Source organism: Varroa destructor, unplaced genomic scaffold (genome assembly GCF_002443255.2).
Source record: "Varroa destructor unplaced genomic scaffold, Vdes_3.0 BEIS01000002.1, whole genome shotgun sequence".
Lineage (NCBI taxonomy): Eukaryota > Metazoa > Arthropoda > Arachnida > Mesostigmata > Varroidae > Varroa > Varroa destructor.
Window position 1 is genome coordinate 38,886,251 of NW_019211455.1, and position 19,750 is coordinate 38,906,000.

Here is a 19,750-nt window from a genome sequence, read left to right on the forward strand (position 1 = left end):
ATTCTATGTGATTATATAGGCCGGAGTCAGGCCCATATGTACCACCAATAAATCAGAGCGAAGCAGTTAATTTGAGTTATTGTAACGGTTAGATACTGGTCATACAATCATAGTTGAACCTTTTCTAAATATCAAGTAGCTTTTAGGAAGAAAACATGTCTTGATATACAAATGAACGGCGCATTTATTTGAATTGCACCATTGAATCTAATTAATTTTATTGGACAGTTGAAGTGAACGAGCCCATATTTTCAACAACATATTGTTGTGTTTCAACATGTTTCATGAGAATAACAGATAATTTACGGATTCTGTCTCTTGGCCCTTGCGGGAGGGTGGCGACCGGCAACGCAGCTGTCCGCCGCGGAGCCTTCATTTCCAAGGATAAAAGGCTGTCCTGTTGGAACAACACCTCATGATGGCCCGGCCATCACTTCATGCCACTGAAGGAAGAAAGTTATTTTCTGTGAATATGTTTTCATTCAGCGGAAAGATAACTGTCTGAAACCACCTAATGATATTTTTCATCGCAAGTGATTCTCGTGCGCCATTCCGACTACCTCATATATTATGATCCTTCTACTGTGAGTAGTAAAAGAGTTCTTCTAAGCTTTACGAAATCAAGCTTTGAATGGCCCAGAAACAGTCACATGTAGGGGGTTGTAGCTCGTTTGAACAGGGTGAAAGATGTGTAACGATGAGAGCGCCATTCCCCAAAGCCATCTTGATCACACCTTGACTTGTGTGAGTCTCGCGGTTATTCTGATTAGAAGGTATGGCTTTTCTAGCTGATAGCAAATGATTGCGATGAAATGCTTAGGACAGTTAAATACCTCATTTTGTCGTACATCTAGACGAGTTTGTAAAACCTTGGCTTTTACTACATGGCGTGTTTTTTGAAGTACAAGCCCATAAAGACAAAACACGGCGGAGCTGGGTTTGGACCCGCAGGCAGGCATTGCAACAAGGATTCCACGTTTTTATGATACCGTTTAAGCAATCAGCTTCGTTCTTTCTCAGTTCTGGAAAGCTTATTACCGTGAGAAGGAGCGTTTTATTTAGGACAAAGATATTTGGAAAGGTGAATTTTTGTGGCTTTATCAGAGGTTTCATATACTCGCAGAAAACTTTGATCTTTTCATTACTGAAATTAGTGCGCGTGCAAAAAGTACTCTTTTGGGTTGCCACAAGCAATACTGATTGTGCTGTACTAGGAAAACTACTATTCAGTCTTTCCCAATGTCAATAGTCTGGCACACCGATGTTCAATTGCTTAGCAAACCTTTGCGGAATTAACTTCACTTTGGGCATATTATAGGCTTGCATGATCATTGGGCAAAGTACTCGGCTAATATGGTCTCTTGTTACGCATTAGACACATGACGCAAATGAATGTATGTTGAAGCAGACTTGTTTGAAGTAAGCAGCTGCAACTTATTCTACAGCCTGAAGCCAAATTCAGAAACTGCCACCCCAACGGAAATGCTTCTACCTGCAACAGCTGAGGCTGCTTTTTTCACAGTCTCGAACTGCATTTTGCCTCTATCAGTCTCTTTCTCATATGTACGCGCCATTCTGAATCTTTGAGTCCACTAGTAGCTAACCACTAGGGCAACTTCCGTAAAGCGAGGCAAGAGGTGTAATCGATTCTGCACAATCAACGGCGATACGAAGTACCAAACAGATCGTTTTAAGCCACCGTCTAATACTAACGAGCTGATCAGTAGGACACGGCCTTCAAGTCGTTTAGGGATATGATACAAATAAAGTAGAATTCATTTAGAAATTCGGCACATTTGTCGGCAGCATAGTGCAGTCTCTACGATGCGAGCGGTAAAAATACGGTCGTTTGATTTTGCTCTTAGATCGATTGACGCAGTGAACTCGCAAGCGACAGGCACATCTGTAAAAACTTAACGAGGGCATTAGCAGATAGAGCAACCTAAGGAATTGTTCTAAGCTTATTATTTAGAGCTGAACGGGGGGCTAAAACGTTGGAGTCATACCAACAATGGTCCTTTCTTTAAACGATACACACACTAGGACTTCTTTCAGGTGTATGGCACATAAGGACAAGAGATAGTTTAGTGTACCAGATACATATATATATTACGGTGAGTGTAAGTAAGGACAATTCAGTTTCTTTGATCTCCCTGTGATCTATAGAATATTAGCCACATTTTGTTTTGTACAAGCTCGAAATAATATTTGCCTATGTACAGTTTCCAGGGTGATTATGTAATATAACTATTCTGATAATGTAATAATCTTTGGAATTATAACTTGCTGCTTTTGTTTGCTATTGAAAATGTCGAGCGATATTGTAACAGAAAAACGGGTACTCCATGAGAAAGCAACATGTAATCGATAAAAACGAAAGATGCAGGTTGATTCTAGCTGCGCTAAAGCCACGGCCCCACCCACTTTTAATTTGCTTGTAGCCCGCTGTTTGCCCCATCTCCACATTTCCCTCTTCTAATGTTCTTCCCTTGAGCAACAAATATGTCACACATGTTATTAGGAAGTTATTTATCAACCCATTGTATATCAGCTCCTCTAAACTTGGCAGTCAGATGCCTGTAATATATTTAAACAACTTACGAGCGAGACCTTACTACGTACCCTTCCACGCTAAAGGGTTTCAGGCTACGTGGAACAAAGCATATCGCATACGCTACGTCGAAGGATAGCAGTGATAGGTAAAAGTTAAATATGACCAGCAGTTTGCGCCGCTTCTGCGCTTGTAACTAGGTTGACTGTTTTTAGCTGAAGATGGCGAGTGTTTATCGATTGCCCCTTTCCTGCGACTGTCGTGTTTCCTGTCCTTTCCATCTGACCAGTTTCCTTTTCTGTTTTCCTTTGCTCACAGTCTATCGCTGTTCTCTTTCCGAATATACTGAAATACTCTGATTCCTTTGAATATTCGTTAGATTAGCAGAAAGAGTTTAGCTAATGATAGAATGGATGCGTTACCGGAATGGATGAAGGGTGAAACTAACGATCGTAAGCGAAGATCCCCCAATCCAGCTACCCGGAAGCAAACTGAGTAAATAAGAAAGTGGGAAATCTCTACGAAACGCGCTAAGAACTCCAGCTAATGAATATAATAATAAAAACCAAGGGATATAGTCAAGCCAACAGTGACCTAAAGACTTGATTTTACTTTGAAGATAAAAATTTTGCTTTGTTAATGACTTATAGATCTTCTTCAGGGTAATTATCAAAATGTAATAAACGGTAATATTTGTTTTGTTCAGCTTAAAGAGAACTATAAAAGTCTCAATAAAATTATTAGGTACAAACGTAATTACTTTTCCCAAATATCTTGCTGAGGTCACGGAGCGAATAAGAAGCTGACTCGCAAGTGGGCGTTATACGGTAAAATACATAGTAGACACATGTTCTTAGAATGCACTTCAGATCTTAAGAGCAACGTGCCCTACGGTATATTCGATCAGCGTTAATCACAGAATAGGAGATATGCGCAGATCAGACAAAGGCTGACATGACTACTTGCCTAGCACATACTTCTGGATATCTCAGAGATTTACATACGGCTAAGCAGGGGTTAGGACAATCTGCACATTATTACGTGATAGAAAAGCTTTTAGCTCAATCATGATGCATATACAGTTTAACTCGGGTATTGTGATTTCTGGTCATTATCACATTGCACCTAATTCTTTGTTCTATTTACATGTCCTTTATAATCTTTTCACTATATAAGCTGAACAAATTGTCAAATTGGTGATTTTTGGGCCGATGAAGTTTCTTCTCTATGCCGCGAGCTTGAAACGTTACCCTAGTTTGTCTTCAACGTTAGATAATGTTATAAATACTTTAGCATCATCAAAGGTATCATAAGTCTAAACTTGAACAACTTTTTTCTAGCCACGGCCAAGAGATTTATTCAAGTTAGTAAGTAAGTGCCATTCTTCTAACATGAGAGTACAGTATGTTCGTCCCGCGTGACAGTGCACAAAACAGTCTTAAGAGATGATAATAGAAAATCTATTCTATTTAAAAAAAAAAATAGGATGACAGAGCAGTTATGTCATCAGATGTAAAGAAGTTGTAACAAACGGAAAAATATCCTAAAGGGGAATAAGTGAAAGTCTGCTATGAGTGAATGTCGAATGAGTGACATAAAACCCCGGTATGGTCGTGTTTGGGGCACTTAGAACGACCTGTCTTTGGCAGATTTCATTTTCAGGTAGTTTATCGGATCTGTGTCAAAATCTAGCGGAGTTAGATGATGCACTGTGTTAGAGTGTTGACGAGGAAATAAGATTGAAAACAAGAATTCAATGCATTTGCCGTACGTTGAAGGATAGGATAACTCCATCTGAATAAAATTGCCGGTGTAGCCTTGACGAGTGTATGAGTCTGCCTCTCCTGTCAAAACTCGATCTTACGAGCCGCCGTTCGTTGGATGGCTTTTCAATCAGAAATTCACCGACTCGCCATTCGGTATGCGGCAGGCTTCTGCGAGCGAATATGTAGCTCGAAGCTCCTGACGTAAGGGTCTTCCTCCCGAGTTTCGGGTTTATAGAGGCGAGCTATTTTGTAGATTTGGAAGGAACAGATCGCATTCGAACAGAAATAGCCTGGCCTCGTCCCGAAGATAGCTTGCACTTGTCGACGCCAATACCGCTGGTGTTGTCAGGTTTCAGTTTTAAGTTCTTGTGGCGGGCGTCAACATGGTCGTCACCTTTCGACGAGTCAGGAAACGCGCGCTCTGCACCGCGTCTCGTCTCTCTTCTCCGATTTTGCTGGACAAAATCACGGTAAGCTCGAGTTCCTAGCGTTGCCCTACCATAAATGTACCACGTTTTATTTGTCTCGGTGACCATTTTGAATATTTCTATAAGTAGTCGAAGTGGAGCACTTGCGGCAGCTTCAGCGTTGTAATACTCATTATTCTTGCCCATATCATCCCACAGAAACTTCAAGCACATATCGTTACAATCGAATATATCAATATAAGTCCGTTCACAATGAGTATTACAGTAGCCTGGTAGCGTTTATTGTAGACCACCTATGCAAGTCAGGCCACAGCTCAGACGGGGTGAATTATTGAAGTGGGACGCACTCAAAAAGAACGTGCCACCTATGTGATGCATCGATAGACCAACACACACTTGCAGAGAAGTGCTTGTTCGTAATGTTAGTAGTATTATATAGTACACTATTAGACTTACCTCGCGATAGGGATTTTCGGGCATAGAAATTTTTCGAAGAACGCAAAGTTTACTGAGATATAACAAATCCCATACAATTTGAAGGATAGATGGAAAATCTGCGGAGTTTTTATTTCTAGCACAATCTACTACTAGTGAAACGGCAGCTAAGGCCGAACGGGCGAGTAAGTACTTGCTAGTTGCTGTGAATTGCCTATTACGTTTTGGTAATTTTAAATTATAAAATCTTAGAACAAAACCAATATGGTGGGTCGTAAGTATGAATAATTATGTATTAACTTAATTTTTGGCTTTATTACGTCTTCAAAGCCTAACTATGTTACGGACCTATACAGACATCACCGAACACACACATACCACACAATTCAGAATGAAAATGTTAGATAGGGTGAAGACATCAAACGCATAAAATATAGCAAGCCAGTGCAATCAATATTTTTATGTTAATTAAACGTTATGTGTATTTGAAGAAAGGCCGTAGAGCAGCCATATAGACAGTAAACGAAGTCAAGATCAACGTTCACTTGAGCATTTGTCTAAATATAACCAACTCTCGATTAGGTACGTCGGGGATTTTTTAGCCGTCTTGGAAGTACTTTGACTGTGCCGGCAACCGCAGGCCCCTGACCTGTTAGGCCAGTGCCGATAAATATCATGCCTGTTTTGCCGGCTTATATGATAAACTTCTCAGTCTGACTATTAGAGGTGTGCTACGTGAAATTCTTAGTCATTAAAAATGATGAGTTTTTTTTTGATACGAATCCGTTAGCCATGTGAGTCCAATCCAAACAAATGAACGATTAGTGCCTTTTAATATGAAATTCTGTTCTTCGCATCTGATATCATAGTTGTACGCAAAATTAAATACAAATGAATTATAAATGAACTTTTCGCTAAGTAAGTTACCCTATTGTATAGGTCGGTATGCGACATCACAGTAAGTAGCTTACTTCTGGGTAAACTACGGCATGGTCATGGTTTATTGTAGATCAAATATCTCTACCTTCTACGTATGATTGACACAAGATAGCAAAGATACATTTTGTGAACCACGAACATATATAATGAGAATACTCTTAAAGGCTCTTTTGATACCTGATCAGCGTAGGACTATAGGGTCCATAACAAGCTGTATAGAAAATCGGCTCAAGTGCTTCAGCAAGCTGCAAGTGACGCTGGTACGAAAGGAAGCTTGAACAATGGGTTTGGGTTAAGATCCTTGCAATTCATCCAGAAAATCACAGTCGTGAAGAACCATCAAAGACGCCAGATGGTTGAAAAATGCGTAGATTTCCATATTTACAAACTAAGCATGACGCTTTAGCCTCGATAATGCAAGTATGCATAAGATCAGCATTAGTTTCGACTCAGTCGGAAAGCTTCATCGATGAGGTATGAGGTAAATATTTGGTAGGTGTCTACTACTATAGATCCAAAAACACGAAAGCGAAGAATACTGATTTGTGCGTTGCGGTGGTGATTTTTATGTAGCTACCGATGGGACCTCTGCGAGGAAACTGGACTAACTCAAAGACATATCGATCTCCGCATAAAGTCGACAGTGGTTCTTTGTCGTCAAACGTTAGTTTTACTGACTGAAAGCCAACTTCGTGGTTTAAATTATTCATCCGTATTCGGTCCCAGGAGACGTAATTACGACAGTCAGCTTCATGTAAAAAAAAGTTGGCGTAACGTCGTAACTTCATTTTAAGTTTGATATTCCAGTTAATCAACCCTGATAACGGACAGAAATCAATAGCACAATCGATGTTCAACAAATATTTATTACGCACGCACATTAAACATTTTTTTAACAACAACAACAACAACGCACATTAAATACTTTACGCTCACGTTCAACAAGTATGTAAACACATACTACACAAAACATGTTAGACGTAAATTATTTGAGCTCGGGCTGAATGAATCTACAACTTATCAGTGATCCTAACTTTCCGTCATCAAGGAAATTTGTAAATTTCACTCTTTTCCACCTTGGGAAAAATGCGTAGACACTTAGAAACAATGCCATTAAGTGTTTCGAGTTAAGCAAGATCACGTTCCACAACGAACCTGTTTCTGTGGGCAATTTCGGTTATCATCCAACACCGAGCAGTCTAAGCTGGTCTTAGCTTCTTTTTTGTTGACCAGCTTTATTTTTTTCGGCAGTTCTTCGTTTACGACAGTGACTAACCGAGAATATTAGGTACGAGATCAGGTTGTCGTTTCCTGAATATTCCTGTTTTTCATCATTGGATCGCAATGTCAAATGGTACAAAATGATACGTTTTCTATAAGCGTAAGGGCAATTGAGTTCGAGAAAAGCAATGCCTTTTCCTTACCATAGAGACATAGTATAACTTAGGTCATTTCATCTTGCACTAGTTTGAACACGCGAATATAAGCATTAGAGCTCCCACTTGATTTAGACTGACACGGCGTTCACATTGTCACTCGGCTCTCCAAAAAAAAAAAAAAAAAATGTTACGCAACGTAGCATAGAGATACACTTTGACATCTTAGAGTAATCTTGAAGAAGGTTCCATAATTCTACAAAGCTGCGTCATTTTTTAATACATTCAAGAGGCCATGTGACCTCCTCCTAGCGGGAAACAGATGAGGCATACTTTCTCTTGCACATGCATATCTCGATTGGTGAACCCCATCGAATCATGTGCCTTTTAAAGCGTTGTTATCCATAGTCTTACTGCGGCTTTTCAGAATATCTATAAGAGGCTAACGGATTCATGTGGAGTAATGGCAAGAACGCACTAGAGTACTGAACATGCCTTGTTGGCTTTCACAGAGTCCAACGACTGAATAAATAAACGTAGCAATCCTGCTATTGCTTTCTTATTTACACTTTCAAATTTGTTCATACAGTATCGGTTTGTCGATCTTTTTTTTTCATTCAAGAATAACGGTACTTGGCTAATGCGTATCTTTTCAGAGTAGTCCACGTTTTCCGACGTTTTTTTTTTTTTTCAAAATTTCCTTACTCAGGAACTTACTTAAATGGATGCATATGCACTGATTGACAAATTTTCTTTTCTGTTTATTATTGTAAAATAATATATAATCTTGCCCCGAACCAACCTAAAATCGGATCTAACTAGACTATCTACGATCCAAAATAACAGCTTGTTTGTCTTTTGAATTCTTAATCTAGTTAAACCGTTTCGTCAGTTAGTCAATAATCACAGAAGTAAATAACCGTTATAGGAAACTTTATGTTAGAAGGAAAAAAAAGTGATAAACTATAGTTGATTTTTTTTCAAAGGACGCAATCTTGGATTGCATAAAATTAAGTGAACTACTCTCGTTTTTCGTGGGACCTAACGCTCTAGGTAATTTCAAATCTTCAATTATGAGTAAATAAATAGCTAAAAATTGTTAGTGGTGCAATGCATAGCAGATATATGCAAATCTTGCCCCGACATGAGAATTCGAGAAGGGCATTATTCTAAGGGTCACCCAGTTAACGCTTTGGCCGATAATTCGATGGGGAGCAAGTAAGAATATTTCAATAAGAACATGCTGGCCAGAACATGGAAATGTGCAGTACGAAGATTTCGCCTGCTTTCTAATTAACTCGGCAGCAAGCATGTCCTTTTATTGGAATTTACACATCTTAAAGTGGCTAGCGAACGGCCACAAGTCCACTCTTCCCCATTGTTTCATCTTCTGCGGAGTTTCCTGATTTCAATTCAAGTCTAGAGTTCTCGGCAAAATGAGCCTTTCTACATATTAGATATTTGCCGTCAAAGGTCGGTTTAGTTAAACGTTGCCAGAGGCATTTGAGTTTCTAAATAAATAGTGGGGCAAAGTTTGACTAGGGGTCGTTCTTGTCTTCACGATCTCTGGTTTGAGATGCAGTTTCATCCTACATAGCCTGCAAAAGTCACCCCTCCAGACATCGGCCAATCAGTCGCAATGGTCCCCTATCGCTACCCGTTCCTCTAGTAAGTACGGTATGGTCTTCAGCACTGCTACTGCAGCTTTGCTGATTGGGAGATTGTCGATTTAGTATTCACAGTCTGGCGGTTCCTAAAGTGGTTCTAGAAGCTGGCTCTCATCGTGACGGGCGGCCGACCGACCGACAAGCAATTACGGGAGCATTTGTCATGGAGTCCGCGAATGGAAAATGATGAAGAAGGCAGCGCACAATACATTGGACGCAAGGCGCCGCGAACGGGGCAACAGGCTGGGTATATTACGCCTTTGTCCTGGATTGCTTCACGTTCTGCCGATGTTACCTATGAGACGATATGTAATCGTTATCTTCAAAACTGTAACTCAAACAGTAAGCACTGCATAAATAGAAAGAAGCTGTTCGATGATGATGATTCTTGTTATAGTTCTGCCGTGTGATATTCAAGCAGTAAGGGTGAAGCTCTTGCAGACCGCGATTCAGCCCGCGTACGTTTAAACCATCCATGTATCAAATCTTACCAGTAGCGCAATGGGGTAGTGAGTACGTAACACTGGCAGCTGAGGAGACACATCTCTTGACTGGTGAAGATCACTTACGCCATGTTAGTGTACAATTTAATAACCTTCCAATGAAAATGGTCTACTATTAAAACTATAATTGCAATAGGTATCCTAAAGGCAGTTTGGATAGTTTAATGTGTTTGCGATAAGTACTCAATGTCGAGCGTCCAATAGATCATCGATGAAAATGCGCGGAAATTGTTCACCATTTGCTATTCTTTATTGCGCTATGCACGAAAATGTATATGATTACTAAGTAGGCCTTGGAGAAAAGGTAGTCACAGTCTAAAAACACTATACACCAAACTCAATCTAGTGCACCCCAATCCATGCCTTAGCGCAACAAGGCTTTTTTTTTTTCAATTTCAATTCGAAAAGCCCTTCGCCGCGAAAACGAGACAACTCAATAGATTTGCGTAATCCTAACTAACAGACCCCCTTTCTTCTCAGTCCCCTGCGTTACTAAGGTGCTGACGCGAAGTGGGGGAACACAGAGTGATCGAATCGTAGAATATCCCGTCTGTAGGTAACGAATAGGTAGGTAGGTAGGTAGGTAGAGGCGTGGATAAGCAAGAAAACAACAGAAGTACAGTGAATAAACTATTAAATGAGTCGTAGCTGTAGCCTAGATGTTGTAGAGTTTCCTCTCGTTGAAACGCATTGATGAATTGGATATGCGTGTATTTTTCGCGCAACATTTTTTGCGCACACGTTCGCCCGCTGAACGTATAGTCCATTATTGATATTGAGGTTCTTCTAAATGTAACTTGCGCACCAACGAAAAGCTGGACAACGTACCGCTCTCTCGCTAGTAGAGTCCACGCCAAATTTACGACGAAGGTTACGTTTAATTACGTTATTTTCCAAATATCTCAAGTTAAGTATATCAACAGATGTGTTTGAAAACACTGTCCTAAACGTAGTTGTCCTTATTCATCTCGAGCAGTATAACTTCGGCGATGGTAGTCATGTTGACTTTACGCAAAATAAAAAAAAAAAAAAAACATAATTATAATCCTCTTAGATCTAGAAGGGATTACTAACACATGTGCAGGTGATTTGGCGGAGTGCGCTCCCATACGTCCCTAAATTACATCAGTATTGTTAGCAGTGACAATACGATATGTGGTTGTAAATAGCGACAATGTTTTTTTTGCTTCGCTCACAGGTGGACAGTGAGCGACGCTGAGAAGTTGATTCAAGTCTGAAGAGAACAGGAGCCCACACGATTCTTATTCGAGGAAAAATATCTATTTGGTATATGTTCACCTATAAGAAACTATCCAGTTGAGGAAAAACGCATAACCAGGCTAGACAACGATCCAGACTAGAAAATATTCAATATCGACGGTGCCCACTGCGTTCTAGCTGGTTCGGAGAGCAGTCTAGCAAATTTGGTACTGAAAATTATTTTTGCGCCTTTTTTGTTATAGGATTCTCATAGGCTTGATATCAGAAAATGCAAGAAAAAAAGAAGTATTTTTTCAAGTTTTTTTAAGTCGTTGCATTTGTAGGAGTAATTTATTTTATTATAGGAATAAAGTGGGAGTAAGGCAAGGGTATCGTAATACAGCATGCGGCCGATTGTGAAACGGCTTACGGCTTTTTTGAAGGATGTCATTGTTTCGAACGCTATTATCTTCCTATACGAGTTTCCTGTTCAAATCATTAATTTTTAGTACTGTTTATCCGGCTATTGATTACTATGAACTAACTCTACGACTTCTTAACCAGCCTTTGATAATGTGCATCCTATTTCAGTAAACGGCATAACGTTTCCGGACCTCGCTAGAAAATCAATTAAGACCGGCCATGCGCGTTTTAATATGCCACAGATGTAACGGAAACGCTGGTAGAATTTTTTTTAAACTAATCTATGGACTTAGCAAAAGTCTCTAAAAAATGTTCTGGAAATCTCTAGCATTAAAAAAAAACTTGGTAATAATAACTTGAAGTCCAGGAAAAATCAAACGAAGAAAGCAACACTTGTTATCTGTAAGTTTAAAGGGGTCTGTTGGAAATGGCTAGAGACTCAGTGAGCTTTGGTTGAACTTATGCATAGATAGAGTCATAAATATTTAATTAACATTAAACCTACCGACACTCGTTGCATAGATGTGACCGATCCTTGAAATGTTAATTTAACGTAAATTTAAGTCAATTTGTTGCAATACGAGTTAGTAGATAAACAACTTCTTCGAAGATGACGGTAAATATTGCGTAGAACATTGGACTGATAGTTCGCGGTCGTAGCCCCGCTCGATAACAATGTACGCGGAACATTCTCGACTAAGTTTTAACGAACGTTCAGCCGGCGTACGTTTCAAAACTCAAATATCCAGTAGCTAACTTAGAAGTCGTGATCACTGCCTTACTGTGCAGTTCCTTGAGAGCTGACTTAATTTTGTCTACAACAGTAGAGGACAGCCAAACGTTATCTCGAAATCGAAAACGAAATCCTTTACGGTTCGTTAACTTGTGCACCAGCCAAAACGCGTGTTCCAGTTCGACATAACAACGAGTACACGAGTACACAATAAACTGTAACCGAGAACGGTTTGTATATATGTTATTTACTTGCTCCTACAGGCCACTGTCTATGAGAAAATTAATTGTCTATAGTGTTAAAAATTTGCTTGATCTTGCTGCTTGTTGTGCGGACCGGCGTAAAGGGATTATGAATTCGAAAAGTATGATCCAGCATGGGTTGAAACCCACTTGCCGCTATAGAGACAGATATATTGTGCTCTACAATGAGTTCGTTTTGGCTAACGAGGCTATCTTAAAATGACATCTATACTATCTCAGTGCAGATCAAGCAGTTTACTACCTTTATCTATGAATTTTAGTACAACCATGTTATTTCACATTGAAAATTCCCCGCGATTGCACTATCGGACCTATAATGCCGAATGCTACCTTATAGTCAATGAGTAATTTACTCAACTGGATCATTTGACGATAGCTCATTACTTTCCTGACAAAAAAACAAAAAAAAAAAACTCTGAGAATTCGTCGGCATTTATAAAAGAGTTTTTTCAATTTCCTTTTGCACAACCACAATGACAGGAACAAAGATAATAGCCGTGATGAATAGTACAGATTAGATACAACCCAGTTTAGCGCCACTTTACGAATGATGATATTAAACAAATTTTCACGGCAAAAATCTGTTTCTATTTGTCGATAATACTGACTGTTATTATATAGACACAACTTATCTTGTCAACGAGTTTTATTAACGGGCATTCTTTTTTGGAAAGGTCAACTAAAAATAGGTAATGTTAGCACTCATAGCAAAATAGGGTCATGACAGATGTGTGGAGTGGGAGAAGCTCCTTCAAGCAGTGTATTTCTTTCTTGGGATGCAGGAAAATGTACTAACGGACGTTGTGTGTAGGCTTAGGTTCCTTACGCTGATACCCATTAAACCTTGAAATCTCAACATAAAGAAAGGCTTTTTTTCCAACCCTTTAAAGAGGAAACGTATAGATTTTAGAAGCAGATGACCAGTGAAGCGAACCAAGTGCCAAAAGGGGCATAATTATTTTTGAAGGCTTTTTATACGATAGTACCCATAGGAAGGGGCTGCAGCTTGAAAGAATATCTCGGCCAAACTGAAGCTTCCCACGCCATCCTTTTCACGCGTCAGAAGTTTTTCCGCAAAAAGGTAAGTTGTCGCTGCTAACAAGAATAGTTTGCTAAAGAGTCAAAATGCATTTACTCATGGTAATTACATTACAATATTGGTGGTTCGCGTTTAGTCTGGCGTTGACAGTCAGGTCGTATTTGGTTTAATGCGAAGTACTCGTTTTCCCATTAACCTGAATAGAACTCTTTAGGTCAATACACGATGGGAGTGTTGACCTTCCAGTCTGCAGACGTATTCAGGACACTTGCGCTGAGGATATGCAGTCCGGCTGAGTTTACGTTCTATGGATGTAAAAAGATGACTGTCTACTTTAGAATGAGCAATAATGGCTTTCCTGGATTTCAGCTCAAATCGCAGATAAATTTGGTGTAATTTATTCCAGGCTCGATGATCCGTTAACAATGCGCCTGTTGATGTGACCTAGGTTTTATGGCACTTAGCCTGTTATAGCGGTTGTTACAAAACATAAGTTGTTTATGTCAGCTTTGCGTTGAGCACAGGTTGCAAATAGTTACCCTAATTTATTACCATTTTTTTCCAACCTTTAGATAACTGCAAGTCCATCAAGACTTTCTTGGCGGTTCTTGGAGGTAGATCCGAGCACTCATCCAAATGGTCGCTTCCCAATAAGCTAGCTAAGCTACAAAAATCCACTATAGATGTGGGCCTATAGCGTAACTGTGGATTACAGTTCGACCGTTCAGCATGCTTATACTACACAATACTTTCCTTGAATATCTCAAACTTCTTCCTGAGGCTCTGTTAATAGGTTCATAGCTTTCTATTGGTTTTTGTTAGATATCATTTGCTCTTTCATCCCGAATAGGATGATGTTTAACGCTGCGTTAGAGATGATATGTGAGTGAATTTATTTGCAGATCTGCCGACTCATGCACGGGGGCATTCTTTGAAGTATCGTTGATACGCGTTTTGATACTGGGAACCGGATTCCAATTGATCAAACGGTTCATTTTATCTAGTACTACATGACTCATTCGCCTCTACTTCTAATCCACTTCCAGTGCATACCTACGCAGAGGCCGTCTTCCCTATGCACCCTACGGATATGTAGAAATGTTTTCTGCTTCACATTACTCAGCTCTATGCGATCCCGCCCTGTTTTTTTTACATAGCACAATTTCGCTTAATGCAGATTCTATATGCAGCTCTGCTCGAACACTGAATCACCGATAGGATGTAGCCATGCATGCGTATCTGACTGCCTTATTTAGGGGTAGAACTATTTTTCTCAACCTATTCCAAGGTCTGAGATGTGTCGCCAGGTCACTTCAACTTAGCACAATAGTTTAAATAAGTATACCGTCGAGTCGATAAATTATATGATAAGTATTAACGTATATTTAGACTGGGTCACCTGTATTCTAGTTTCCGAAGCCATTTCATACTATTGGGTCGGGGGGTAATTTCAATTTGTCCTGTCCTTTTACTAGTGTGTCCCTTTATTTGTCCACTGTTTGTTCACTGATAATTATTATTGGAAAATGTTTTCTGCTTTTAGTAAATTCGTTGTAACTTTCTTGCAAAAGCTTTGTGTCGAATTCAGACTCCAATGATAAAGGTTTTAAGAAGAAAGATTTTAAAGAATAAAGAAAAGTGTGCTTTATGCTATTCCGCTTTTTGTCGAGGTCAAACACTACCGAAACAATTGAGATATTTGTACCCCGCACAGCAAGAACTCGGTTACTGAAAGGACTGCTAGGAGGGATTTTCTAAGTTCGAAAATGAAGTATTAGACCTGGAGGGTGCACCCTATCTTAGTCAAACAGTAGAGGTCGATGAGTACCCGGAATAGCGATCGACCTGTTAATGGACTGAGAATGTAGGCCAGACTAGGCATTTAGATGCATGTAATTTTACCGAAACGTAGGAGCCAGGGTGTCTGGGTAGTCTGGGTGAAGAGGTCAATGGCTTCTCATTAAACCTCAATGTCTCGCCCGACACGGGGCAATACGCGGCTATAACTTTACGTGTCCATACAGAAACTTTTATTGATGACGAGTGATAGTTCGAAGTTAATATAAAACAGGAAGGAATAATTAACTTCCTGGATATGTCTGTGCCGAAGGTTAAGCCGGATCGGTATTCCAAAAAGGTGATAATTTGTGTTTGATGAAAAATTAAGAGTTCTGTATATTAAGAAATGTTTGAGAAGTACAAGACCGTCAACAAGCGTCTCCGTATGGACTGATTGCGTCAAATTGCGAGGCTATTCAGTAGAAAAAAACCGACAAACGAGGCAACGTCATCCTCCTCTAATACAATACCAGGCCACTGACTGGCAAAGGTATTGAGGCTGTCTTGCAAGCATTGGGTGGAAGATTGTTTTGAACTCACCGTATTCTTCAGACTTGGCCTCGACAAGCAAGAATGGACCTTTTCTGACCACTAATATCTAAAATCCGTAACCATGATTTGTGCAGTAAAAAGGGTCTTAAAGCTGGATGACTTTTCAGCATGAGATCTGAACAACATTGGATTTTGGCGGAAAGGAATAGATAAAGGGATTGAGAGATGAAAGAGGATCGTGGAGAGAGAACACAAGACAGGTCAATTTGTGAGGTGAAAACGGTCAGCTTCAGGTGAAACGTCGTATTTTTATTAGGAGAGTAAAAGCGAAATTGGTTACGTTCCAACCAAGATACAAGCACAATCGTAGTAGTTGATTGACAACGATAAGTACTTTTACAAGCCTCCTAAAACTTGCGGACCTTATCTTCTATAATTGTACTTATATACAATTGTACATCTAAACGCTTTTCAAGTTAGCTGCAAGCATACTCTGGCCATCTTGCCATCTAATCTATTTTTCTAAAATACGACTCATTAGTCGCCGGCTTTCAATCGTAATTTTGCTTACTTACTCGGCTGACACTCTTAGAGGCCGTACACCCGAATTGCTTTAAAAGTGTGCACTCTATATAGTATATATAGTCATAACTTCTTGACGCAAGTTATCTCTTGACTTCAACTGATCAATCACACGGCGTAAACATTTTCATACTCGACTTTTGTTTGAAGAAAGCAGATAGAAACAGTATTGTCTTTATCAAGTTCAAATGGCAATGGTACATTTTTGATGATCGAAGTACGAAACGCGAAGCAACACCACGCTCAAAAAGCCACCCGCAATTAAACTTTAATCGGATCTAACACCTATCAATAATGGTAGTGTTCTATATATATATATATATATGTATATATATATATATATATATATATTACTTGTATTTAGAATAGTTGGCAATTTAGCAATCGCTTGTATGTAAGAGAAGTATTATATAAGCGAATAAAGTAGTTCATAAAAAGCTTTCATAATAATTTCGCTGTTATCGGTTATTGTTTAGGTTCGAGGGTAGCAGCGTGCTCTCGCCACCCAAGAGGCCCACCGCATGGCTGATTTGCACCTTTATCTTGTATACGGTACTTTCAATTTGCGTACCTTATGTAGTTGCTTGACAAAGATGTTGCGTTCTAGACAATAATTTTTCGTAAAACAGATGGTGTTTTTGCTCATTAGATAAATTTCTAGTCTTTACCTCAATTTTTGAATGTGCCACTGTTGATTAATGAGTATCGGTGAAAAAGGTAAGTTATATTTGAACAACAATTAGTATTCTATGGTGATATTCGAAAAAGATCTACTCCGATGTTTCAAACGGATTTTAGTTGAACTAACAGTATCTCGCCGTTGTTGCGTAATTTGTAATAGAAGGCGTTCTTTCAGGATCTATTCTAGGATTCAGGATTATAGCTCCCTCAGTTTAAAAAGTGAGCCTTACTAGACGAACGTGCGAAGGAACAGGCTAATATCTAACACTTTATGCTATGTATGGTTACTAATGCGAAGACTGACAGTGCTGCCAGTAGAAATGGGATGATCGATAAAATTGAACGAAGAGCTGCGAGACGGGCGTAAGCAGTCGACGGATTGACGTCTTAGCTATCTTCCACGCGAACATAGAGGTTGATTTGATTTCAGCAATCTGAGTCTGTGTTCAGATCTTAAATTTCCTCGCGGCGAGGGACCTTTCAGCCCAATTTCTCCCAACAAATAATTTAAGCCATATGTAAAACGTCCATGTCCGATATAAAGACTACGCTGTTCTTTTTCAAGTTACGTATCAAACCAAAACTAAGACAAATCTCCATGAAGCTCTTGGCTTCATATGCTTCGGAGCACGGTTTGATTTGTTGAATCCGTTTTCTATTATTTCTAAAGTGTCTAAACACCCTTCAGACTCCCTGAGGCTCCCTCTTTTCCTAACAGGAGAAATTGCACCTTAGAGCGACACATCGCTACTTTAGTTAGAAAGCGTTTCGTTAGAATACAAATTCTAAAAAGATTTAAAAAACGCCTGTTCCTATCTTTTTCGTATGGCAAATGCTTATCGCACACGGATATAAGATACGCGTTACATTAATGAACCTTACTTTGTAGTAGTTTAATTGAAGGCAATCTCGTCGATACCGCCAAAATGAAGCGCACGGTAGACAAGTACACTTCACGGTCACTTTCTTTGAGCTTATATAACAGTAGACGTGTATTTAGTTATATATTGAACTATAGCATTTTATTTATTATTTATATATACGGTAGGATTAAAACGAAATGTGACCGTTCGCTTTGAAACCTTTTTACAGTTGTAGTTATTTTATTTCCCACATCATATCGGCATCGAGTTGAGATCTAAACAAATTTCATATGGAGAATTTTTCAAAAGTTCAAAAAAAAAATTATAGTAAATATTTGCTGGGTATTGTATAACGAACTATAACTTCTGTTTGGCGATAACGTAATGTGTAGCTAAGTTACGTACCAAATGTCGGGACGATTTCGAAGGTGAACACGGTTCGTTGAGTGTTTCCCTGACCGCAGTATCGGACGCAAAGCTCGCAACATATAGTGTAACGTTAAGTTTTGCATTTTTTCCATTGTGATTCGTGCTGAGCGAGACGGCCCAGCCCAATTCACTAATTTTCGATGCCCAAGACGACATTTATTCGTTACGTTTTGCGTTTCATCACAGCATACACACAACCCACTGGCTGCCCCAGCTAGCATCTCCACCAGACGACAATTACAGAGACAACAGGCTATTGCGTTTGCGCGTTCACTTTTAAGTAAAGGTCCCGCGGGTTCAGTCACATCGATGCACCGGTAACAATAGTCATCAAAATCAATTTTTCATCATAAATAAGAATTAGGTAGGTACCAGAACGAATCACTAGTAGCAGGTAAAAGCAAAGAAACGAAACGTCTCTTCTTGCACGCGATCAGTTTGTCCATTTTTCTCGCGTCATTAGATTGACCAAGACGAACGCCATTATATTGTCACATACACCATACCCAAGTACTTGAGCCTATGCACTTTGGCTTCCACCAGAATCTTGAACAATTCGCTAATTGCCTTCGCAGGGTATCCCACGCGGGACTTACTTTCGAGTTCAAAATGTCCCTGGCAGCTGTAGGACAATGGCACACACTAAGAGATGAAGTGGGTGTCAAGGACGTCCAAATCTCGAATGCTACCCAAAATAAAGTTCGAGTTTAGTGCGTTCTTAGGTAGCACTCGAGAAACGGCGAGATCAGACCCTTCGCGAACTTTGCCATCGTAACGGCGGCAACCTTTTAGGACTAATACGAATATTATGAGACTATATGTTGGAAGAGTATGACATTTGCAGGTGAGAACGTTCCAAACGAACTTTGCTACCTGTGCGGTGTGTGGGCACTAAGGGCTTGGTAGTGTCCTATTGTCCAAACAAAGTGATCTGTGCTAGAGCATGCACTTGCATGTACTCGCAGCTACGACGTTTGTCAACTCGGTAGTAACCGCAGATGTTTTCTACGCATACTATCACGGCAACGCTACGTTCGTGACGGTTGAAGGCTCGGTTGCATGGGCATATTGCCGCGGACTCGTGCGAGGCATCCCTAGCGAGAAAATTTACATTTAGAAAATTGGGAGTAATTTCAAGGCTTTACATGAAGGCTTATGAATTACTTTGGAGTAGCACCTTCTCACCTAGGTTGTTTCAGAAATCGTTTCGAATCCCTAAGAAATCCTATTTGGACAAACTAATCTTTTTCCGCTGCCTGATCGAAACTGGTCCCGGAAACGATTGCCTCTTAAAGGAATTCCTTCGGGAAATTTAAACCATGGGATCGTGATTCGATATCCATACGGATGTTCAGCTTCGCGAATTCTTATTACTAGCATCGAAGCTTTTTTTTGCGCCTACGAAATCCCTTAGAGGTGTGTTAACTTTATTTGTCTCGAAGAAGCTGACCTACACAACACGGTTACCTTATGTTAGCCACAGGCTTAGCATTTTTACTAGCGAGAAGCTCGCAAAAAGCTAAACAACTTACCGTGTATTG

The 19,750-nt window shown here is 39.8% G+C and overlaps 1 long non-coding RNA gene across 1 annotated transcript; it reads left to right on the forward strand.

Annotated features, from left to right (window-relative positions):
- The first annotated feature begins 10,871 nt into the window (after positions 1-10,871).
- Positions 10,872-12,260, forward strand: LOC147757784 (uncharacterized). The gene is made up of 2 exons (XR_015321509.1): positions 10,872-11,092; positions 11,457-12,260. It is a non-coding gene; the product is annotated as an uncharacterized LOC147757784 (long non-coding RNA).
- Positions 12,261-19,750: the final 7,490 nt, after the last annotated feature.